Consider the following 26008-nt stretch of genomic DNA (forward strand, 5'->3'; position numbering starts at 1 on the left):
ATCCTTCCTAATTCACTATATTACCTTTTAAGAATCTCTTCCCTTACCTATCTATATCATTGGTCCCAATATGGACCTTGATATCTGGCTGCTTACCCTCCTGCTTGAGAATTCTGAGGACTCAATCTGAGACATCCCTGACCCTGGCATCCGGGAGCCCACATACCATTCGGGAGTCTCAATCTTGTCCACAGAATCTCCTTTCTATTTCCCTCAATAACAAATCCCCCATCATTACAGCTCTCCTCTCTTCCTCCCTTTTCTTTCTGAGATGAAGGGCCAGAAGCTGTGCCAGAGACCGATAACTACAACTTGTCCCTGGTAGATCATCATCCCGAACAGTATCCAAAACATTATATTTATTGTTGAGGGGAACAGAACACCCACAGGGGTGCTCTGAACTGACTGCCTATTCCCTTTCTCTCTCCGAGCAGTCACCCAGTTACCTGCCTCTAGCCTTTTGGCTGTCTCCTTCTACATTCTGTCTATTACCACCTCTTCCTCTCGAATGGCATAGAGCACAGTAACAGGCCATTCTCGCTCAAGTGCCCATGTTGCCCAATTACATCTAATTGACCTACAATCCCATACATTTTTGAACGGAGGGAGGAAACTGGAGCTTCCAGTGGGAACTCACGCAGACACGGGGAGATCATACAAACTCCTCACATACAGCACAAGATTCAAACCCCAGTTGCTGGCACTGTAACAGCATTGTGCTAACTGCTACACTAACCATGCCACCCTGAGTTGCAAAATCAAGTGTTTTCAATTTGCAAAAATTAAAAGTCTTTACTTATTGATCTTCATAAAGCACAACTAAATCAAAATGGGTGTTAGCTGCAATAATAGAGCAGTTCAGGATTTAATTATTTCTTCAAATAAATCTTTTATTTTACTGTGAATCAACAATACCCTTTTATTTTTCACCTCATTTCCACCAAAGCTTTACTTCTGGCCTTTTCTTCACTGTCTTGCCACCCACAGGCATATCCTACAAACAAATAAGATGGGTCTGTCATATATACAAACAGTTTGAAAGGCACATGAAGCATTCTTAAAGCAAAATAAATTAAAATATAAATTCTGCATGGCTGACATTTATAGCTGGCATGCAGTTTTATCACTAAGAAAAAATCGATTTTCCAGATAGCCTTCAGTGTGTTTTTTTTGCACATTTTATTACTTAAAACTAGAAAAGTCAGGCCCATGTTCTAAGCCTCTTCTTTTACCAAAATGGTGTTCATAACCTTATTAGTCAATCATAGATGGACCCCATTCTCCTCGAGATTCAATCGTTCAATGGAACATATTTCCACTTAGAAATATGAAAAATTTAAATATTCATCATTGTTCTTTCACAAATGTTTCAATTGTCCCTCTTTCAATGTAATTGTATTAAGTTCAAAACTCTAGATTGATCAGGCTTGCTTTTAGGTTTTTTGGGAGGACATTTTGCTTTTCCATTTGTCCTTCTGTTGATTGATCTGCTTTGTGTTTCCATCTGTTTGTATTTCTTTCAGCTCTTAACATTCCTTCCAACAGAATGCTGAAATATATTTATATATTTTATATCTGACCCAAAGAAAAAGGGGAGCATATTTCCTTTTATAACTTACATTCTGTTAATATATTGGATGAAATTTGACTTTGAAACATGTAATGCAATTTTATTATTAAGATTGAGGCATGATATAATGATGCTGTAATGTTTCCCTTAAAGCTACTGAATCATTTAATGAACATAAATGCAGAGAAATCTATTAGTACAATGGAGCAGCAGTCAGAGTCACTCTGGCAAGGTGAAAAGTGAGAAAATAAATTACTGTGATTTCTGAGGGATCTACCACAAGACCCCCAGGTCTAAATGCCACTCCTATCCCACAGATTTCCCCCGCTTCAATAGCTTGTTGAATTCATCCCCCAAAGCCCTCCTGCTCACCAATTGCAAAGATTTATGTTAGGCTGAATGGAATGTTCTTCTCTACCCAGAAATATGCCATAAAAACAAAACATCCAGTGTAATATAAGCAAATTTTCCAACCACCAGTTAAGATATCTGGACAATAACGACTAAGTTTAATTCTTTCTCCCTTTTTAAACAATGATATAATCCAATCCGCCTTCCAATCCTGTGGCATCACTCCTGTAGTCAGGGAGTGTTGAAAAGTTGTCAGAGACTCAGCTTTTACCTTCCTTTCTTCATTTCACAGCCTGGAATGTACTTAATTTGGCCCAATAATTTATCCACTTTGAAATGCTGACCCCTTTGTTACCTGCCCTTTTACTAACTTATATTTCACACTCATTCCCCCAAACATTGTCTTCTCCCACCTTTATTGAAGCCAGCTGCAAATTCATCCTTATAATTCAGACTCATTCCTCACTTAGCTGCTTGTGTATATACTGCTTAAAACATTGGTTTTTGATTGATTTGACTGGTTAATATTATGCACACTCTTTGTGCTTTTCTTATTCTCTTTCTAATTCAAAGCTTTAAGGCACGTCTCCATATTTATTACAATGTCACACTTATATAATCAGCACCTTCAAACTCATGTGAAATCAATAATGGAAGTTGGTGGAATTGTAAGCAAGTCAAGAAGCATCTTTGGAGGTAGAAGGAAAATGAACATTTTTGGTCAATAACCTTTCAATTCAGCCCTTCAACTCCCCTAAAACGAAAGCAGAAAATGCCGGAAAAATTCAGCAGTTCCAGTAGCAAATCTGGAATGGAAACTGTTAATACAATGGTTCTCAACCCTTTTCTTTCCACTCACATACCACTAAGTAATCCCTATGTCATAGGTGCTCTGTGATTAGTGAGGGATTGCTTAAGAAGGTAAGTAGGTGGAAAGAAAAAGTTTGAAAACCACTCTTTTACTCGTACCTAATGGACTTGTTATGTGCACAGTTTCATTACTCCAAAGGAAATGGGCCAATGACAACTTTTCTCAAGCAAGATATTTCAGTAAAAATTGGGTCTCGAGCAGTGATTCTCAACCTTGCCTTCCCACTCACATACCACATTAAGCAATCCCTTACTAATCACAGAGCACCGATGGCATAGAGACTATTAAAGTGGTATGTGAGTGAAAAGAAAAAGGTTGAGAACCACAGAGGTAATGCATATAATGTCTCGGACCTGAAAAGTTAACTCAGTTTCACTTTCCATAGGTGTTGGCTGACCTATTCAGAGTTTCTAGCTTTTTCTGTTTAAACTTAGATTTACAACATATTATGTTTTTGTACTTTTATTAATCTATCTTAGTCACCAAACTCTTCTTCCATAGATGTATATACCATAGGCACAGCAAGATGATGATTTTTTTTGTTATTTTCTTATCTTATTTTCTCTGCTCTTCAGACTCCAATTAATTTTCCACTTCAAATTCTGCTTTCTCTCAATTCCGAAATGTGTACTCAATTAAATTTCCACATTATGCCATGAGTCAGAAATAGAGGTAATAAATATAAAGGGATAGGTAAATAAATTTTCATAGTAGGGAACATTTGACATTATGGGCTGAACATAGGCTGAGGAGCCTGTTTCTGTATTATAAACCTTTATGGATCTCTACTGCTGTGACAGAATGATGGCATTTGGAGAAAACAATTTCATAGATGCAACCGCTTAATATGTGAACACAATAAACAATTAGGAAAGAAAAATAAAGTGGGCCTTTACTGCTCAGATTTGAAGGAAAGTAGCAAAGGTAGTTTGTTGCTATTTGCAGGAAAATAGCATGGAGTTTTTAATAAGATTTGTCTAGTACAGAGAAACGGTAAAAAACTTAGTTTTGTTTTTTTATCCAAGCATCATAAAAAGCTCAACATTCTCTAGTGCCATTTTGGATTTAAAAATTCACAGAAAACTACATAATTTTCATTATTAATCACAGCAAAGGTTAAACTAAGCTTTTAGCATTTTAACTAACAGACAAATCCGATTCATTGTTCAATGGATTCCTGCCATTCGAGAAGAAGTTGCTCTATGCTGCTTACCTGTCAAGGAATATATTTTGCCTTCAAGCGTGGACCCACAAATCAATGAGGGGATAATGAGAATGTGCTGAGTAAGAAATGCCAATGCTCTCAGGAATTTAAGAGAATATGATCTCATTGAAACAGGATTCTGAGAGGTACTGAGAGGTCAGATGACAAAATCCATTTTCTCAGCTGCAAATAACGAACTACTGGAGAAGTTCAGTGGATTGAGCAGCATCTTTGGGATGAAGAGGATCTGTCAATATTTCAGGTTCAGATCCTGCATCAAGAGCTCCTTAGCTGTTCGTTTCTGAAAGCAAGAGGTATAACGTAATATCTTAGGGTAAGGGATCACTTACACCTGAGACGACAAGAAATTGCTTTTGACAGAGCATTGAATTCCCCATTGCACAGAGCGATGAGTTTTCAGTTGTTGAGTTGACTCAAGACTGAGATCTATCAAGCTTTGCATACAAAAGGAATCAGAATATCTTGGGATTGAGTTAAAATGGATTTAGGTACAGGATAAGAGATTACACTAGACAATGAAGATTTGGTTTCCTGAACATGTTTGGCTGTGTTTTATGGATTTGGGGCTTCTGAACACGAACATAAATTACATTTTCCTATCAAGTACCTTTTTATTAGATATAATCTATTTTTGTGATTTCTTGTCATATTTTAAGTCTACTTCAAACATGAAGTGCAACATGTCATTAAAAATTCATTTTCTACTTTCACACTTGGACTTCTTCCCTACTGATTGTGGTGCAGTCAATGGCGAATATTGTGAAAGTTTTGATCAGGACATTGTGAGCATGGAAAAACAGTACCAGGGCAACTGGAATCCATCAATGCTGACAGACTATTGTTGGACACTGAAACAAGAGGCATCAGATGCTGAGTACAAATGAAAATTAGCAAAAAAACATTTTGAAGTCATTTGAACTAACGTAATGTATCAGCATCATTATGTGATTAAACATGCAAAAATTCAATAAAAGTTCATTTAATGTTTCTCCAACTTCCTACATGATACAGAAAATCTGAAATCATCTTTGTGTTCATCTTAAAGTTGTCTAAAATAATCCCCATTTTCTTTCAGGAACAACCCTTTTGAAAAAAAAAATATTATCCTGTGTTATTTAACTGAGTAGTGGAAAAGGCTTGTGAGCCTATATTGATAGGCTATATTTCATGCTTCCTTATCACATAAAATGAAGCGATTTCAGCCCGTCGAATTGATGTAAATTCACAATATCCAATTGACCAACCAACATGCAGATCTGTGGAATGTGGGAGGAAAGTGGAGCACCATTTGAGAGACCCCATACATTAGCAAGGAAAATGTAAACATTTTATTGAGAACAGCACCCCACCACAGGTTAGATGTGCGAGAGCTCTGAGGCAGCAGCTCTACCACCTGCAATCGTTATCAGATAAATTCTTTCCTATTCCGTGAATGCCCTGATATATCAAGCACCACCTCATCAATTTGCCCGTGTCTTACTTGTAACATGTTACTTACTTTATTTTATACTTCTTCCCATAAGTTGATATTATGAGAATCTCAATGATCTTACCCTTTAATATTTTCCCATTAAGCTGATGTCCTTTGTCAAGCTTGTCCTGCTGGTGGACAGGACAGCATGACACACTGACACCTGATGTCAGCGTGTCTTGGATTCAGTTTAAACGCATAGATGATTGAAGCACGCCAAGGCTCCAATAACTGATGGGCCACAGAAAGAGTGGATTTTAATTGGCATGACGCTGGCTTTAACTGATTGTCTACCTCTACATGTTCTGATTGAAATGCTACATTCTTTACTGTCAGATTTACTTCACCTACTAATAAATGTGTTTCTTTTATTAATAACAAGAATATTTTTTTATTAATCATAAAGTACAATGAGTTTATTGTCATATATATGAATACAATGTGCACATGCACAAAATTCTTACTTGCTACCACAAACAGATACAGTGTGTTTAAAAAAAAAAATTCACACTAGTAACCCTCTCCAATGTCATCCCATCAATGTGGACAGGTCTCTTCACCTCCTGGTCCTAAAATCAACAATAAGCTCCTTGGTCTTGGTGACATTGAGAACAGGATTGTTATCACCATCCAACTGAACTCTCCATCCCCATCCTGTTTTCTGACTCATCATTTCCAATTAAAGTCAACAACAGTGATGTCATCAGAAAATCTATAGACTGCACTGGAGCTGAACTTGGCAAACACAATTGTCAATGTAAAGGGAATTGAAAGCAGAGGACTTAGCATGCAGCTTGAAAGTGCCCCTGTGTGGATGGTCAGTGAGGAGGAAATAATGTTGCCAATCTGCACTGATTAGAGTCTTCCAATGTGGAAGCCACAGATCCAGTTGCAGAGGGATGAACAGATTCTCAGATCCCTTAGTTCTATTATAAATGTTGCTGGTATGATGGTGTTGAACGTGAACTTAGTCAATGAACAACAGCCAGAGATAGTTGTTCCTGTGGTCCAAGAAATTCAGTGTAAAGTGGAAAACCAGCAAGATGGCATCCACCATTGATCTGTTGTGATTAAGGATGAATTGGAATGGGTCCAGGTTCTTCCTGAGATAGGAGTTGATTTGCTCATGACCATACTCTCAAAGCACTTCTTCACTTCAGACATCACTGCCACCAATCGGTATTGTGGCAAATCATCTTGCTATTCTTGGACCACTGGTAAAATGGATGCCCCTTTGAGCAGGTAGGAACATCAGACTGTTGCATCAAGAGGTTGAAAAGTCTTCCAAAACACCAGACAGTTGGCTCATGCAGGATTTGAGGACATGACCAGGTACATCACCTTCAGGATCATGGAGAACAGCATGTCCTCTGGGGATTGTGATAGTGTATCATTGTTTTCCCTATCAAAGCAAGCAGAAAATATTGAGCTTACCTGTAAGAGGTTAATAATACCACTTTGTTTCACTCCTGTCTGGCAGGAGGCAGAGAGTCGGGATAAATGGGAGTTTTTCAGTTTGGCAGAGAGTGGTAAGTGGGGTGGCGCAGGGGTCGGTGTTAGGCCCACAACTGTTCATCATTTACATTGATGACTTGGAGGAGGGGACAAAATGTGGTGTAGCCAAGTTTGCGGATGACACCAAATTGAGTGGAAGAGCAAATTGTAATGAGGATGTGGAGAGTCTGCAGAGGGATATAGTTAAGCTGGATGAGTGGGCAAAGGTCTGGCAGATGGAGTACAATGTTAGTAAGTGTGAGGTTATCCACTTTGGAAAGAAAAATAAAAGAGCTGAATATTATTTAAAGGGTGAAATACTACAGCATGCTGTTGTGCAGAGGGACTTGGGAGTGCTTGTGCATGAATAGCAAAAGGTTAGGTTGCAGCTGCAGCAGGTTATTAAAAAGGCAAATGGAATGTTGGCCTTCATCGCTAGAGGAATTGAATTCAGGAGTAGGGAGGTAATGTTGCAACTGTATAAGGTTCTGGTGAGACTGCACCTGGAGTACTGTGTTCAGTTCTGGTCTCCATATTTGAGGAAGGATATACTGACTTTGGAGACGATCCAGAGGAGGTTTACTAGGTTGATCCCTGGGATGAAGGGGTTGACTTATGATGAAAGATTAAATCGTCTAAGATTGTATTCGCTCGAGTTCAGAAGAATGAGAGGAGATCTTATAGAAATATATAGAATTATGAAGGGTATGGATAGGATAGATGTAGGAAGGTTTTTTGAGCTGGCCGGGGAAACTAAAATGAGAGGACACAGTCTCAAGATTCGGGGGAGTAGATTTGGGACAGAGATGAGGAAAAATAGTTTTTCCCAGAGAGTAGTGAATGTTTGGAATTCTCTAACCAGGGAAATGGTTGAGGCTGCCTCATTAAACATACTTAAAATTCGGTTAGATAAATTTTTACATGATAGAAGAATTAGGGGATATGGGGAGAAGGCAGGTAGGTGGAGTTACGTCATAAATTAGAACAGCCATGATCGTATTGAATGGCGGAGCAGGCTCGATGGGCCATTTTTGGCCTACTCCTGTTCCTACTTCCTATGTTCATAGTGTGTGATGGGGTGAAGGCCCTGGCACAGCTGCTGAACATCTGTCTGAGAATCCAGCTTGGTCCAGAATTGTATTTTTATGTGGGTAGTCACTTTCCAAAGGTTATACATGATATTTCCATGTGTATAAGACTAGGTACAGTATTACATTCTGTATTTAACTTTACATCAAATTATTGTTAATCAGTCTTTGTTGCTGGACTACATGAATAAAATGACCCAAAAATTGGTATTAATCATGCAGAAAATAAAGATTTTTATACAGTTACAGTTACAAACATTAACAATATCATGGAATTTCATTTTAAATATGAGGCACTTTTCACTTAATAATGTCATGATATATTTTTGTCTGTTTACCTTCAGGTTGATTGTGAACCCATTGTATGACACGACCCATACAAGATATTTTCCATTTGTGCTAAAGCATGAACATTATGCATATAACCCAGTGCCAAATGAGCTCATTCACAAGAAGTTGGCAATGTGTATGGCTGATTTATGCTTGCCAATTCAATGTGAGACGTTGTCTCAAGAAGGCAGCCAATATCAAAAAGGCATGAGGTTTTGTGTAAGAAGATTATTTGGTTTATGTCTGCTAGAGCAAAGATTAACATTACGGAGAAAGATTAGTGGATATGGAGCAAAGATAACGTAGATTTATTATTGTGTGGGTCATTCGGGAGTACAATGACAGCAGAAAAGATGTTTTCTTTAGATCTGGTACCAAGTAACCTCACACTTGTGAACCTTCTTTGTGACGGAAAAGGGTTTGATCAGACAATTGATGAGGTGGGATGAGGTTTTTAATATGTTGCTCTTGTACAATGCTGAGATGCACCATAAATAGGACACTTTCAAAGGTGCATCCATAGAAGTTGTTAGGTGATGCTGGTGATATGCAAAGTTTCCTCAGGCTTCTGAGGAAGTTGAGGTACTGCCATATTTTCTTGACCATTGCATCGAAGTGGGTGGACCAGGACAAGGAATTGAATACTTATACCTTGGAACTTAAAGATGTCTACTCTCAACAGCTTATCACTGTTGATCCCATTCCTTTAACAGAAGTCTATTACTGGCTCCTTGGTCTGGTTGACATAGAAGAAGTAATTGTTGTCCTGGCACCAAGTCACTAGTCCTTCTGTCTCCCTTCTGTACTCTGATAATGGTAATGTCATTTGCAAATTTACAGGTGGACTTGGAGCAGTATTTGGACATCTTGTCATGTGTTTACAGAGAATTTAGCAGGAGAAAGGGTACATAGCCTTGTGAGGCTCTGGTGTTGAGGAACATCATTGAAGTGGTGATGTCAACAATCTTCATTGACTACAATATGTGGGAAAGAAAGTCATGGATCTGCTGATCCAAGTCCACAGACATGGACTTTGAGGATGGGTTTGTTTGGTACTATTATATTAAAGGTAGAGCTATAGTCAATGAATATTGTCAGTGAATATAGTAAATAGCTGCTGGCAATTGGCTTGTGAGAACCAGGTATCAGGACCAGGATTGATGAGCAGGAAGGGCCTTGAACGCTGAAAGCTTCTTAATCACATTGAGGGATCAGAACGAGGGGCCAGGAGGGAGACAGATACTTTGAGCTTGGGTTCATCACTAGAACGGACAGAAGGCTATGCAGCTATGAAGGCTATGAGAGTGCAGGAAGGAAGCAGCATCGGAGAGGGTGGGTGGATTTACAGACACGATGTTGCTAAGGTACAGTCTTTTGGTTCTCTTTCTCATCTTCACTGGGGTCCTGGACTCATGGCTCTTTGTCCATTTTTATAGGACAAACAGAGGAAAACAAATTTTGTTTGCCAATTTTGTGTAAATAGATTCTTGATCTTGATTTTCAGGAGTAGTTTAATGTAGGTGTCCTTGTCCAGGCCTTCCTAGGGTGAAGATAAAATACTTTTGAAAATGGTATCTGTGGTGGACGTATTGCCATTATATGCATATTGGAGTGGGTCAATGGTGGCTTGTACTTGGCTCGAGTAAATGTGAGCCATGAAGAAAGGAATGTCTCTATCCTCACTGACAAGAGGTGATGACACAGATGAGCAAGGGCTGCGTCAATTTGGTGTCTCAAAAATCAGTTTCTTTCTGTTCCAGATGGCAAATCATTCAATTTTATTTGCCCACATTAGCAAATACTATTTCAGTTTTCTAATGTACTACTACCTTTATCAGAATTTTATTTCAATATCCATGCTAACGATATGAGATGAATAATTTGAAGAGTAAGATCATGTCAAGTGATCTGATGACTTATCGTTGGCTACTACTTTTCCTTTATCCTTTTTTCTTCATTGGTGTGATTGTCTGCTTTATAAAAAACTACGAATTTCGGGAATTAGGTTTGTTAGGAAGTTTGTGCTGTGCTTTTTATTTTTTAAATAAATATCTCCATTATTATTCAGTCAATCCAATCTATTCTGGCTTCTACCAGAGAAATTGCCAAGACTTCCATTCCCCTACTTCTTATTGTCTCAGTTTCCCTATGACTTATTCTATCTCTTGTCTTTCTATTTCAATGTTTTTAATAACATTGAAATTTCACATCCAAAAATAGAGAGTACATAATATATGTTAAAATTCAAAAAGATACATTACACTTAAATCATATCATTTCATCCAAGGTACTCCATTTTTTAACTAAACAGGTTATATTGTACTGATTTTGTATTATTTTATTATATAAAAAAAGTAAAATTGAAGCCCACTATCAAGAAAGAAGCTGTTAGGCCAAAAAAAAAGAAAAGAAAGACAAATTTCTTACCAGAATGATAAATTACCTCATTAGTCAACATTTCTACCTTCATAACAAATCAAAGATTATAGAAGTAATTCAAAAAGGGTCCTCACAGTGTTTGAAAATTTACATTCAAATCAGAAATTGAGATTCTAATCTTCTCTAAGTTTAAACATGACATGACGTCACCTAAACTTATTCTATCTTACAATGTCTATGAACACCTTTTTGATTCCTTTGCCATTCATCTGCACCTGTCTTTAAAAATGTAGCATTCAGAGAAAACCTGCTTAGTGGCAGGGAGAATGTCCATGCACCACAAAGTTAGCAGCAAGGTCGTGATTGTCCCTAGGTCTCTGGAGTTGTAAGGCAGCAGCATTAATTGCTAATCCATGGTACTATCCAAAAGTAAAAGAAATTTACTTTGATGCACCCTGTCCATTTGTGCAACAAAGGCAAAGTCTAATATATCATTCTGGAAACAATCTCTACTGCACATTCTTTGACTTGGCTTCACGGACGAAGATATATGGAGGGGGTAAAAAGTCCACGTCAGCTGCAGGCTCGTTTGTGGCTGACAAGTCCGATGCGGGACAGGCAGACACGATTGCAGCGGTTGCAAGGGAAAATTGGTTGGTTGGGGTTGGGTGTTGGGTTTTTCCTCCTTTGCCTTTTGTCAGTGAGGTGGGCTCTGCGGTCTTCTTCAAAGGAGGTTGCTGCCCGCCAAACTGTGAGGCGCCAAGATGCACGGTTTGAGGCGTTATCAGCCCACTGGCGGTGGTCAATGTGGCAGGCACCAAGAGATTTCTTTAGGCAGTCCTTGTTCCTTTTCTTTGGTGCACCTCTGTCACGGTGGCCAGTGGAGAGCTCGCCATATAACAGGATCTTGGGAAGGCGATGGTCCTCCATTCTGGAGATGTGACCCATCCAGCGCAGCTGGATCTTCAGCAGCGTGGACTCGATGCTGTCGACCTCTGCCATCTCGAGTACTTCGACGTTAGGGGTGTAAGCGCTCCAATGGATGTTGAGGATGGAGCGGAGACAACGCTGGTGGAAGCGTTCTAGGAGCCGTAGGTGGTGCCGGTAGAGGACCCATGATTCGGAGCCGAACAGGAGTGTGGGTATGACAACGGCTCTGTATACGCTTATCTTTGTGAGGTTTTTCAGTTGGTTGTTTTTCCAGACTCTTTTGTGTAGTCTTCCAAAGGCGCTATTTGCCTTGGCGAGTCTGTTGTCTATCTCAATGTCGATCCTTGCATCTGATGAAATGGTGCAGCCGAGATAGGTAAACTGGTTGACTGTTTTGAGTTTTGTGTGCCCGATGGAGATGTGGGGGGGCTGGTAGTCATGGTGGGGAGCTGGCTGATGGAGGACCTCAGTTTTCTTCAGGCTGACTTCCAGGCCAAACATTTTGGCAGTTTCCGCAAAGCAGGACGTCAAGCGCTGAAGAGCTGGCTCTGAATGGGCAACTAAAGCGGCATCATCTGCAAAGAGTAGTTCACGGACAAGTTTCTCTTGTGTCTTGGTGTGAGCTTGCAGGCGCCTCAGATTGAAGAGACTGCCATCCGTGCGGTACCGGATGTAAACAGCGTCTTCATTGTTGGGGTCTTTCATGGCTTGGTTCAGCATCATGCTGAAGAAGATTGAAAAGAGGGTTGGTGCGAGAACACAGCCTTGCTTCACGCCATTGTTAATGGAGAAGGGTTCAGAGAGTTCATTGCTGTATCTGACCCGACCTTGTTGGTTTTCGTGCAGTTGGATAATCATGTTGAGGAACTTTGGGGGACATCCGATGCGCTCTAGTATTTGCCAAAGCCCTTTCCTGCTCACGGTGTCGAAGGCTTTGGTGAGCACATAACATGAATTTAAATACACTCACATTGCATGTAGTTAAGCAAGGCAAGATAGATAACAAAAATGAAAACAGAAAAAGCTAGAAACTCTCTCAATTAACAGATATCTGTCAAGCGGAGTTATCACTTCAGGTTGAAGACCCATAGAACCATTGAATATTACAGCACAGAAAACAAGCCTTTTGGCCCTTATAGTTTGTGCCAAACTATTATACTGCTTAGTGTCACTAACCTGCACCCAGTCCATAGCCCTCCATACCCCTCCTATCCATGTACCTGAACAAATTTTAATTAAACATGAAAATTGAGCCTGCATTCGCCACTTCAGCTCTCAGCTTGTTCCACATTCCCACCATTCTCTGGGTAAAGAAGTGCCCCCTAGTGTTCCTCCTAATTTTTTTCCGTTTCACTCTTAATTCATGTCCTCTGGTTGTATCTCATCTGACCTCAGAGGAAAAAGCATACTTGCATTTATTCTATCGAGTCCCCTCATCATTTTGTATACCTTTATCAAATCTCCCAACATTCTTCTATGCTCCAAGGAATAAAGTCCTAATCTTTTTTACCTTTCCATGCAACTTAGTGCCTGAATTCCAGGCAACATCCTAGTAAATCTTCTCTGCACTCTTTCCAATTTTATTGATATCTTTGCTGTAGTTAAGTGACCAAAACTGCACACAGTTCTCCAAATTTGGCCTCACCAATGTCTTATACAACTTAACCAAAACATCCTAACTCCTATTCACAACACTTTGCTTTATGAAGCCCAATACTTTGAAAGCTCTCTTTATCACCTGTGACACCACTTTCATGGAATTATGTATCTATATTCCAGATTCCTCTGCTCTACTCCATTCCAAGATGCCCTACTATTTACTTTGCACTTCCTACCTTTGTTTGTCCTTCCAAAATGCAATGCCTCACACTTGTCTGTATTAAATTCCATCTGCCATTTTTCAACCCATTTTTCCAGATAGCCTAGATCTCTCTGCAAGGTTTGAAAGCCTTCCTCACTGTCCACAATACCTTCACAATCAGAACTGCCACAATGGAGCCATCTTCCCTTCAACAGGTTTCTGAGCCACACATTGCTACAGTCCTGGCAGCCGCAGGCCAAATGAGCTTCAGAAATGTCAAGATGTATTAGCCAATTCCACAGTTGGCCTCTGATGTTGACTTCTCCTGGAATCCTAGTGCACCACTTGCTGCAATTCACTAGTAGTAGAGCCATATGTTTGAATGGAAGGAGTACCTTCAGGGAGCAAAGTAGTTCAAAGTTAATTTATATTTTTTGACTTGATCGATATTTTTATCTTTGTGTTGAAAGAATTTTTAAATGATGTATACATTTTTAATCATTTTACTATATTTTTATTGCATCATCAATATTGTCTGTATGCCAAGAACATTTTACAACCCATTGTAGCTTTAACAGCAGGTAGAGCCTGGGGGGGGTGGGGGGGGGGTAGGTTAAGCAAGAGATCATGGGTTGGGTTTGTTCTGGCTAGTTCACATGGTGAAAGTATACCATGCATTGTTTCACTCATTGTTAGGGGCCACACCAGTTAGGATCTGGACAGCACTCATTAGCAGGTGACCAATAGGAATCTGCAAAAGGAAAGTATTATTGAAGCTTTTGTCACCAGATAGTGGAAGCGATTCACCCTGAGCAATGTGCTCTGATGAAAATTATAGTGATTGTCAACCTGAAGACAATTCTAGTTCTACCAGCCTAAGGCAGAAAAATAACTGCAGCAATTGTGTATTCGTTTCGATGGCTTCTAACTTTTGGATATAGAGCTCTGGTATTTTGTTGAACAAAAGTGTAAATGTAACACTCATTATGTGATGTCTTCAACAGAACTAAGAGATAAAACTTGGAAAATAAATGGAATGCAAAATGTACTTGTGTTTGGAATAAAGGTGATAGACTCTTTTTTGATTCTGCAAAGGGTTTTAGCAAAACTGTGTGTTATAATTGTACAAGATGGCACAAAAATGACACTCTCACAAAAGAAATAACCATCTATTTGTTCTTCAGTTCTAATAAGTGGAATGATGGAGGAGAAGTGGTTCAAGATTCAAGGTTCAAGATTCAATTTATTGTCATAGTAATAAAACAGTGTCCTATTACATGAAATTCCCTTTTGCCTGCTGCAAGGCAGACAGATTTGCCAGTGGCAGAAATTGCCTTGGTGCCTCTTACTTTTCTTACTTTCAGAGAAAGAGAAGCAAAATAGTTCCCCCAGGGTCACCGAGTGTCCATAGGTTTGCCTCCAGCACTTCTGCAGCCTCCACAACCACCCGGAGTCCAGTCCAAACCATTGGCAACCCAAGCTCCAGACCCAAACCTACGACACGTTCAGGGTCCCTTCTACACCCTTGGCACCTCCTCGTATCCCGGTCCAAAACCTGGTACCCCTCCAGCCAGGTCAAATCAGTCTCCAGCAGTCTCCTGACAGTAGTCTCCAGCAGCCTGCAGCTTCTGTGGGTTCCTCGCCTTGAATTGTCAGCAGCCTGCCGCAGAGCCCCCCCTCATTGGTCCACCTCCGTGGTCTCAGTCCCTTGAGTCATCTGTTCTGCTTCTCCCTCTCAGGCTGGGGTTGGTCTTCATGTTTTCTGGTGCCCTGCTCCAGTCCTCTGCTGCCCTGGAGTCTGCAGCCCCTCATAGCTGCTGCCGATTAATAGATGCTGCCATCCTGGGTACAGATTCTGATGTCATGGGATCTCAAATGAAAACCACTGTCTTCTCCCTCAAGAGCCATTCAAAGCCTGTGTGGAGGCGATGGCAGGACCCCATGAGAGTGCTGCATCTCTGCTCCCTCGCTCCCTGCGGGTCCACACCAGTGGTAGCGCTGCCACTACAGCGGCTCTGGCAGCACCGCCATTACCATTCAATGCTTTTTTATAAAACACTCCTGGTTCCAGATATTAAATGGAACCTTCAGAATCATTACAGATGCTGACCATTGATATCTTGAGTAGGGGAAGGAAGTCCTCATTATTTTTAATGGAAAGTTACTTTTACAAAACAGATTGCAGTCACTAAATTAATATCTGATTATTTAGCTGGCAACAATGGTAATTTTTCATGTAAATCATCGAGTTATATAACAAAGATCTTTGCCAATGCCCAAGCAATCTCTTCCTTGCTTCTTGTATTTTAGGGTATACCTGGGGTATTTCTCATCTGGTCCTGGGGACTTATCAATCCTAAACCTGCATATCCTCTTTCTTAACCTCAACTTGCTCCACCATATAAACTTGTTCTATATATAATACTCACATTGTCCAAGGGCCCGCTATCTGTTGAACATTGAATATTTATTTAGGACCTTCTTTATCTCCTCTGCCTCCAGTCACATGCTGCCTCCTTCATACATTCACTCTAGTCATCCTTCTATTATCCACTTCTCCATATAATGCCTTTGGGTTTTCCTTAATCCTATTTGCCAAGGCCTTCTCATACCTCCTTCTACCTCTCCTGATCCCTTTCTGAGCATCCTTCCTGGCTACCATATAATTCTCACAAGCCTGTCCTGTCTTTGTTTCTGAAACCTTATGTCTGCTTCCTTCTTCCCCTTAACTAGTTGTCTCACCTCTTTTGTCAACTATGGATCCCTTATCATACCATCTTGTTCCCTGCCACAATGGAACAAACTGATCCGGAACCCCGCACAAGTCTTTAAACATCCACCACATTAATTCTGTGATTTTCTCTATCCCAATTTACATCTATTCCCAATTTACTCTTCCTGCCTAATCCCATTGTAATGATCCCTTCTCCAATTTCCCATTTTGCCTACTCCTATCCTTATCCATAACTGCTAAAGGTCAGGGAGTTGTGTTCACCATCAATGAAATGCACCCCTACTGCAGATCAATCACCAGAATAGGTTCATTAACCAGTACTAGATCCAATGTGGTCTCTCCTCTGGTTGGTGGTTCCACATAGAGTGTCAGGAATCCTTCTTGGACACCCCTGACAAATTTTTCCCCATCTACTTCTCTTGCAGTAAAGAGATCACAGTCAATATTAGGGAAGTTGAAGATTCCCATAACAACAAGTCTGTTAATTTTGCACCATTCCTCAATCTGCTTTCTATCTTCTCCTCGATGTACAGAGATCTATTCGAGGCCTATAGACTACTCCCAATAGAGTGACTATTCCCTTCATGCTTCTGACTTCCACCCACATTGACTCAGTAGATAATCACTCCTCAATGTCCTTCATTCTGCAGTAGTGATACTATCCCTGTTTAGAAATGCCATTTCTCCACCATCTCCTCTTTTACCTCTCTTTCTATCCCTTTTGAAATAACTAACCCCAGGTATTTACATCAGCTAATCTTGTCTTTGTGTCAGCCAAGTCTCTCTAATGGCCACAACATCATAATTCCATGTATTGATCCATGCTCTAAGTTCATCTTCTTTATTCCTAATAATTCTAGCATTGAAATGAACAAATTTCAAGCCCTTCAACTGATTGCTCCCTTCACTGCCTGTCCTTCCTCACCATCTCACTATACATTGCATCAACCTTCCCTCCATCTGCTCTACTCTCTGCCCTATCTGCTTCACATCCCTCTGCTCCTTGCACTCCCTGGTTACATTAAATTTAATCTTTCTGATCTGAGACATCTCTACCATGAGGAAAAGTATTTTACTATCTACCCAGCAAATCCCCTCATAATTTTGTATACCTTTATCAAATCCCTCCTCACTCCCCTCTGCTCCAAGGAAAACAAAACTTGCCCATTCCATATCTTCTCATAATTGAAACATTCCATGGCAGGCACCATCCTGATGAATCTCCTTTGTATCCTCTCCTATGGGCACATTTTCACCACGCAATGACATTTCTCTGAAGGGAGATAAGGTTTTGCTTGTTGAAAGTGAAGTGAAATTTGGGGGATTTTTTTAATGCAGCGAAATTATTATTGTTATTGTACTGTTGGAAGGAGAACCAAAAACCATTAACAAAGGAGAACTGGATAAGCATTTGAAAGAGAATACTTGTAACTTATTGGAGGAAAAAGCTAAAGTATGTAGGCCCTTTCATGCATTGAAAAAGCCCGACTGTAAAGGTAAAGATTCTCCACCCTTACGTCAGGAGACTTACCTCTAAGAATGCACAGTGGCCAGCTCCAAGGTGCCAACTGCAATCCCTCTCAGGGAAGGATAATCGGCAGAGCACAGTGCTCCGCTACCTCACTTGAATGTACGGCCATTGCAAGCAGCTACTGGGGGGGCGGGCTGATGATGACACGAGGACACTATCAGCCAGCAACCATTCATCCTTCTCCATCCCACCTACTCACCCTTCTCCCTCCATGATCCTCTCAGGGAAGGAGCAGCTGGCGGAGCCATCAGGTCAAGAGCCGTCTGGGCAGAGGCGGCTGGCGGGGTGGGGGGGAACATCAGGGCAGGGGTCATTGGGTCAGGGGCTGGTGAGAGCCATCGGGGCAGGGGTCATAAGAGCTGTCAGGGCGGGGTTGGCCACTCCGGCACCTCACCGGGCCGCTTTAGCCTTTGGCTCAAAACACAGCAGAGCAATGGCTGTCTTCCCTACCCATAGCCCCCTACCCAGCTGGAACTGTTCTGAGAAACACAGAGCACTTCCAGCTGCATGGGGGATTATGGGTAGGGAAGACAGGCAATGCTCTGCCCTGTATTTATGACAGGTGCTGCTACAACACCAATCGCCTTGCCTCCATTTGCTTTGTAGGGCACTATGAGTTGTTGCTCGACATGAATGCAATGCAAGAGCAGCCTTTTAGGGCTGCTCCATGAAAGGAGTTTATATTTTTCCCTCCACGCTTATAGCCGGCCTCCAGGTGAAGGCTTGGCATCAAAGGGCCTTGTGACTCTGCAGGAAAGCTTCTGGATTACTCAAAACATAGCCATGACTGCATCCTTTTCAGACACCTTACTGAGTTGACAAAAATAACATATATCATATCCATAGAGATCATTACAAGATCATGCTGTTTTTCCACCTCAGCAGGATTGCATAGATGCAAGAGAATAACTTGCAATGAGAGAAAACTGGGCTACTTTCTGTTAACCTGATGCACGAAGAGCTGTATAGCTCCACTGGAGATGGTTTATCACTAAAGCCTTTACTTAGATTGTTTGCTGTGGCTATTCAATGCACAGCTCAGATGTGATTAACATTGATTTAGATGGTGACTTGTTGATGTAACCCTGGGTACTTACACAACATCAGATTAATAATAGAATTCGATAGAAAATACACTCTCGATTATGTTTTACCTTCATTCTGAATCAACGGGGAACGATGCAAAATATAAACCCTAACATAAAACAATGCTGGTGTTATTTAATTTTTTTAAAGAAAATAATTTTGCTAAATATTCAAAAAACATAACAGTATTTTACTGTTGAGATACTTTGAGTTCAATTTATTTGAAAGATTCTTATTATGATAAGTGCTTCTTTGAAATGGAGACATAAGTGCTAGCTTTGCACAATTGTAAAAAATACCTATCACAATGACTTCTGCTTAACAGAGGCTGGTTGTTATAGAAACAAGCAAAGTCTCAGAAGGGGTGTTACATTTCAGATAAACACAAATTATAATTAAAACCAAGTCACAGTGTAATGCACTAAGCTCTACCTGTGCATTTACATTTGATGATCAATGCCTTGTTACAATAGAGAGCAGTAGTTTGGGGTAAAAATGCAAAAGCCAAATATCTCAAAGACTTTAATTAATATTATGCTTTTAATGTAACAAATATCTCAAGCTGCTTCATGAGCGCACCATTAACTAAAACCTTGAGCTAAGGGACAAGGTCCCAAAGGACAGTTGGGTACATCATTAAAATTTGGTCAAAGACATAAACTTTGAATAGGAAAATAGAACAAAGAACACGATGTATGCACTGAAATTATGCCCAAATTAATTTATTATTAACTAAGAGATAGAGCACAGTAACCAACCCTTCTGGCCCACGAGGTTGCACTGCCAAAATGCACCATGTGACCAATCAACCTTCTAAATCTGTACACCTTTGGAATGTGGGAAGAAACTGAAACACACAGAGGAAGTCCACGCAGACACAGGGAGAACATACAGACTCTTTACAGACTCAAACCTAGTTGCTGGCACTGTAATCTTGTTGTACTAATTGCTGAACTAACTCTGCTGCTTTAAACTAAAACTCTCCTGCTTGCATATGATATATATCTCTCAATTCCCCTCCTATTTAAATAGTATCTGCTTTCACCATTACTCATGACAGCCCATTTCAGGCACCTATCAATTTCTGTGTGAAAAGAATTGTCCTGCACATCTTTAAACTCTTTCATTTCTCCCACCCCACTTACTTTAAATGTAGGTTTTATAGTATGTGACATTATCACCTTATGAAAAAAGATTTTGACTAATCTGGAATTCAAAGAAGAAAAGTCCAAGAGAGAGTCAGTAAGGTTTAGAGAGAGAATTCCAGCCCATTGGAATTTTGCTTTGTCACAAAATGTGAAGGATTTAAATATAAAATAAGGGAATGGTGGAGGCAGGTGTTCAGGTACTCAGACAAAGTTTAAGAAATATCCAGACTAGCATGGAGGATACTGATTAAGTGATACTAAATAAATTGGATTAGGATAGATTGGGTCAATGTGAACATGGGGTCAAGAAGCCTGTTCTGTGCTGTATAACTCCATAAGCAAAAGGCCATAATTAGAAGTCTGTGGATATCTTGACAGGTTGTGTGGCTTGAAGAGATTGGAAAGATGGGAATGTGAAGCTTCCCGAGGGAATTGAAAGCAAGTGCTAAACTTTCATTGTTTACCTGCAAGCCAATGCAGGAGTAAGATTATTGTCTTTTGCTTCTCTTTCTCTCTTATTGTCAGGGGCACTAGGCAACTCTAATGGCGACTCCTTTTCTGCCTTATGGCATGAAGAAGGCAGTTTTGTGTAATATTATGTTCTGTATTATTAAATGACCATAAAGGAATCTTAAATCTTAAAAATATAATCCTTTTCACACTGGAGTAATTTAATGTATAATAGGGTTGTTCATATAGGTTAACATACCTGTTTGGTAGAGTAAGTGAGAATTTTGGTGTATATGTACTTTCTACTTATGTGTTTGACAATAAGCCCACAGAGTAAAACTCAAAAATCCACAGGCACTGTGACTGTGGTAAAAGCACAAAAATGCTGGAGGAACTCAACAGGTTTTGCAATATCCATAGGAGGTAAAGATATAAAAACAATATTTCAGCCCTGAGCCCTTCTTCAAGGTAAGAGCAAAGAGCAGGCAGGTGCCTGAATAAAAAGGCTAGGGAAAAGGAAAGGAAGTCCGGGGGAGGAGCATAGGCCAACAGACCAAAGGTGATAATTGGACAGGAGAAGAAAGGTGAGAATTGATCATGGATGGGGTGTCTCTATATTATAGAGCTGAAGAAAAAGGAGACAGAGGGTAAGAGAGAAAGTCAGGAGGAACAGGGATAGGGGAAGGAAAGAGAGGCTCATGGGGAGGTAGGAGAGAACAAGGGGAATCCTGTCCTTGTTGAAAGTAGGGGCGGAGGGGGTCAAGGCCAATGTGCGGGTAATAGATGATATACGGATGAGGGATGAGTTAATATAGTAGAAGGGAAGCCAGAATTTTTGAAGAGGGAGATGAAGAAGAATGCACCCATCTTCCACCATTTCCTCTGCCCACGATGTGATCACACTACCAGACACCTCTTTCCGCCCACTTTGCCTTCCACAAGGACTTCTACTGCTGACCTCCTCATCCACATCTCATTTCCCACCAATTGTCCACTTGACACCTATCCCTGTGACCGCAGGAACTACTTCACCTGTCCCCACACCTCCTCCCTCACAACCCTTTGGGGTGCCAAACAATCCTTCCAAGTGAGGCAACCCTTCACATGTGAATCCACAGGGGTGAGCTACTGCAACCGGTGCTTCCATTGTGGTTTCCTCTACATCGGATCGACTGGACACAGACTGGGAGATTACTTTGTTCAGCACCTTAGCTGTGTCTGCTGCAATAGCAGAGATCTCCCAGTGGCTGCCCATTTCAGTTGCCCACCCCATCCTCATGCCAACCTATCCATGCACTGCCAGACTGAGGCCACCCTCAATTTAGAGGAACAACATCTATTATCCCATCTGGACATCCTCCAACTGGATGGCATTTATGACAATTTATCCGGTTTCCGTTCGCATCCCCCTCCACTCTGTCTCCTTACCCAAACCCCATTTCTCTTTTCATCTAACTCTCTCTCTCTCTCTCTCTCTCTCTCTCTCTCTTTCCCTCTTTGTCCTCTCCTCCAGCTCTACAGTCACAGGGCCAGTCACTCTCAACAGTTTCCTCTCCTCTCCTCCTATCCATGTCCAATTATCGCCTTTGCTGCATTGGTCCCATGCTCCTCCCCCTGACCTTTCTTCTCTTCTCCCACAGCCTTTTTTATTTTGGTGCCTGCCTGCTTATTGATCAGATGTTGAAGAAGGGTTCAGGCCTGTAATATTGGTTAAATAGCCTTACCTTCTATGGAAAAAATAAGCTCATTATCATTATAATTAAAACATAGCTTTGGTGATAGCACAGATACATGGTCCAAAACTCATCTTGGAGAGATATATAATGTGTCTACTTGTAGCAGACTGGTTAGTTTTGTACAATTGCTAGGGAAGTAATAAAGTGGGTAGAAATGGAAAGGTGTTCACATTTGGGAACTAGGGATTGCTTTGATCCATACAGTAGATGGAGAAAGTTTTTGATCATCCATATCAGGCAAACAGTCCAACAAATTAAAAACCATGCAGAGGCGATCATGAAGTCAGATGGATGAAAGCAATGTATATGTGGAAACTGCTTTGATTTTATTAGACATAACAAGAATGATGAAATGAAGAGGCCAAAATAGAACCATGGAGGGCACCAGGGATAAGCGGTTTTAAGGTACATAATCGTGTAATAGTCGATCCATGCAAAAATTGACCCCCCCCCCCACCTACTTTTTTGGCCCAGAAATCACATATTTTTCATATATCTGGTGCAAAAGTCGACCTCTCTATTTTTGGCCCTGGCTTCTCGACCATCCGAACTCATCACACCCCGATCGTGAACCCTCGCCCCAACTGCCAGTCCACTGGATTTCCCCATACCCTGACCACAGATCCTCACCTCAGCCTCCTGTCCATCGAGCTTTCAGTGCCCCAACTGCGGATCCTCACCTCGGGCACCTGCCTATCTGAGCTCCCAACTCCCCCAACTTGGACATACCACCTGGTCCCAGCCATTCGAGCTCCTGATGCCTTGAATGATGCAGGTATTTAGGGTGGTCAAAAGTAGCATCCATGTAAAAATCAACCCTCCAAATTTGACCTAAAACTTGACTATTACAGGAGTATATATGTACTAAAGATTCCAGGCCTTAAAATGGATGGATGAGCATGAGGCCAGGGTAATGAAGTTCTATTCAATTGGCTGATAGAGTGAGATGTTGGTGTGGTCTTCCCTGTCAAGGTCAGGAAGAACCTAAAGAGGCAGATCAGTCAGTTTCATCACATTCATAGAAGAAGTTATTGGTAAAGACAGAAGGAAGTTCATACTAGCTCCTTCTTCCCCTTCCCAGCACAACACTGCCAATCTTATCACCTCTCTCCTCACTAATTGCTCACTGCCAGAGTGCCCGTCAGTCCTTTTTTTATTCTAATGCCATTTAGCCACACACAGTGTTAGCTTACTGCCATTAATTAACTGACCAACATACTTTTGGATCCTGACAGGAAACCAGAGTATCCAGTGGACTCTCATGCAATCACAAGGAGAATGAGCGTAAAGGAGACCAACCAGAAGGAGGTGGAACTTTTCTCTCTCTACTTGAAAATAAAAGCTAAATGCAACTTTCCATTTTTTAGATTGAGATCACTTCATTAATGTCAGGGAAAGTTCGGGGAACAGATGCCACGAAAGCAGAGAGAACAGGAGAGGAGGTGAGAGGCAAGGGATTTTGTAATATGAGAAAGAACACTACTGCTCCTGGATCAACCGAAGATAATATTTTTTATCTTACTGGGACTCTTTGACTCTAAAACATAAACAGAATACTCTTTATTTGATATTCTGGAAGAGGAGATAACCAAGTAGAAAATAAAAAATAAAAATGACAGGAAAAAAATAGAAACCTGAAATAAAAGCAGAAAATGCTCAATGAGTCAGGCAGCATCTGTGGAAAAGAAAGAATTCAGGGCAACAAACCTTCATCAAAATTGGACTATAGTATTTACTGTTTTATTTTAACTCCAATTAGAGATAGATTCAGCCTTCATAATTGAGAGTATCTTTTAAATGATATTTCAGCACCCATTAACAAACTGACTGAATACCCCAAATTATTGTCAAATTATTGTGAGGGATGCACTTGTTTACATCCATTTGTTTCATGATAATCCATTGCTAAATGGAGTTCAGACAGGTCATTTTAACAACTCGTATTTATTTCTGTGCCTTTCTGTCTTATGTGCTAAAAACCCCAAAAAAAAACAAAATCGGGGCGTTATATTTACATTGAAGTTCTAATTAATAGAACAAATAACTAAGACCAAACTGGAAAATGGACAATTCAGAAGAAATGTGCAGCTCCCATTAGTCAGTAAACTGAGGTTTCATTTCATGGAACTGTAAATGTCTTATCCATTATTCAATGAAAAGCAACTCAGACCCAGACCCAGACCCAGACCCAGAACAATCATGAAGGCATTGAAGTAAAAAGACTGTATTGAATTAAATTAGGTTGAATCGAATTGAATGTTGCACGTATATTAAATGCAGTGAAAAAGTTTGTTTTGTGTCCTATCCAGGCAAACCAACCCAGACTTAAATATCACAAGTAATATAATAATATGGCTAAAGTGCACAAAGTCGTGTTACAGTAAATTAAGAGCGCACGGTTTGTGTTACAAAGACAATGTGCAGGGAGTAAAGAAAAGCTTCATTAAAACAATGCAAGTGTATCATTTTTAAAATTCAAGTTAAATTTATTGTTATCATACAATTATATACATACAACTGGACAAAACAATGTTCTTCGGTCCTCAGTGTAAAAGCATGCAAACATCTAGACATTGCACATCTACTTATAAGCGATTTATATGCAGTGCAGATATAAAAACAAACATTCTCAAATAAATAGTAGCGTCTCAGCCAGATTGTATGAGCAGTTCATCGGTCATTCAGTTGCCTCATTGCCTATGGGAAGAAACTGCTTCTCAGTCTGGTGATTCAAAATCTCTTTCCCAATGGGAGCAGCTGCAAGATGCTGAATGCAGGGTGGTAAGGGTCCTTGATGATTTTGTGAGCCCTCTTCTGACAAGGATGCTGGTAGATCATGTCAATGGCAGGGAGAGACATCACAGTGATCCTCTCAGCTGCTCTTATGGCCTTGTACCACACTGTGATGCAGCCGGCCAGGAGGTTCTCAATAGGGTTGACAGGATTGTGGCTGGTAGTTTTGCCCACCTTATTGCTCTCAGGAAGTTCAGTCACTGACAAGTGAGGAGATGTAGTGTGCCCACTTATGTAGGTCACTATTTAAGTGGACTCCAACAAAAGGTCCATTTAAGAGTCCGATAAAAGGAAGAAATGTCCTTGCCTCTGGAGGTTAGTGTTTTCAAGCTCGTACATCTTTTGTGTGAATGAAGGGGACAGAGAAAAGTGTGATGGGGTAGGATAGGTCCTTTAATATATTACCAGCTTTCCTATGACAGCTGGAGCAAAAGATGAAGTCAATGGATGGGGAAGTTGGTTTGTGAGAAGGCATGAACTGCGTTCACAATTCTCAGCAGCTTCTTTGATCTTCGGGACACCAAGTCTAATGTGTATGGACAGAAAAACAAGCAGGTTCAATTTTATTGCGTTTATGTATAAATAAAGGCTGAATCTTCAATGATGCATGCAACTCACTGGAATCCCTAGTTATTGTATCTATTTTGTCCCAAATCTCATTAATTTAAAATAAACTCTTGAGTAGCAGCAGATGAAATTATATATTCTGAATGCTATCAAATTACCTGTACACTATAATTATAGAACTACATGTACTAAGCACTTCTATTTTTCACAAACTCATGATATAGTTATTTTTTTTCTGGTTACACAATGAAAGCTAAATTATCAATCAGATCATCTGGCAAAAAAAAACAATTAAAGATATATAAAATCAACCTCTCTTAGCAAGCCTGGAATTAGAAGATAGGTTTTCGATAAAGAATATGTTAGAGTGATGGAGTTTCCGTGTAAAATGGAATTAATACTGATTTTTGAAAAACTTACCAAAATTTTAAATTGCTAGGTTGGTAAAAATGG

The 26008-nt window shown here is 40.4% G+C and overlaps 1 long non-coding RNA gene across 1 annotated transcript in view; it reads right to left on the reverse strand.

Moving 5' to 3' along the window:
- Positions 1–915: 915 nt before the first annotated feature.
- LOC138756134 (uncharacterized) overlaps positions 916–26008 on the reverse strand; it is an 80399-nt gene continuing 55306 nt past the window's right edge. Inside the window, exon 4 of the long non-coding RNA XR_011352785.1 lies at positions 916–994. This is a non-coding gene — a long non-coding RNA (uncharacterized lncRNA). The remainder of the gene's footprint in view (positions 995–26008) is intronic.

Source organism: Narcine bancroftii, chromosome 3 (genome assembly GCF_036971445.1).
Source record: "Narcine bancroftii isolate sNarBan1 chromosome 3, sNarBan1.hap1, whole genome shotgun sequence".
Lineage (NCBI taxonomy): Eukaryota > Metazoa > Chordata > Chondrichthyes > Torpediniformes > Narcinidae > Narcine > Narcine bancroftii.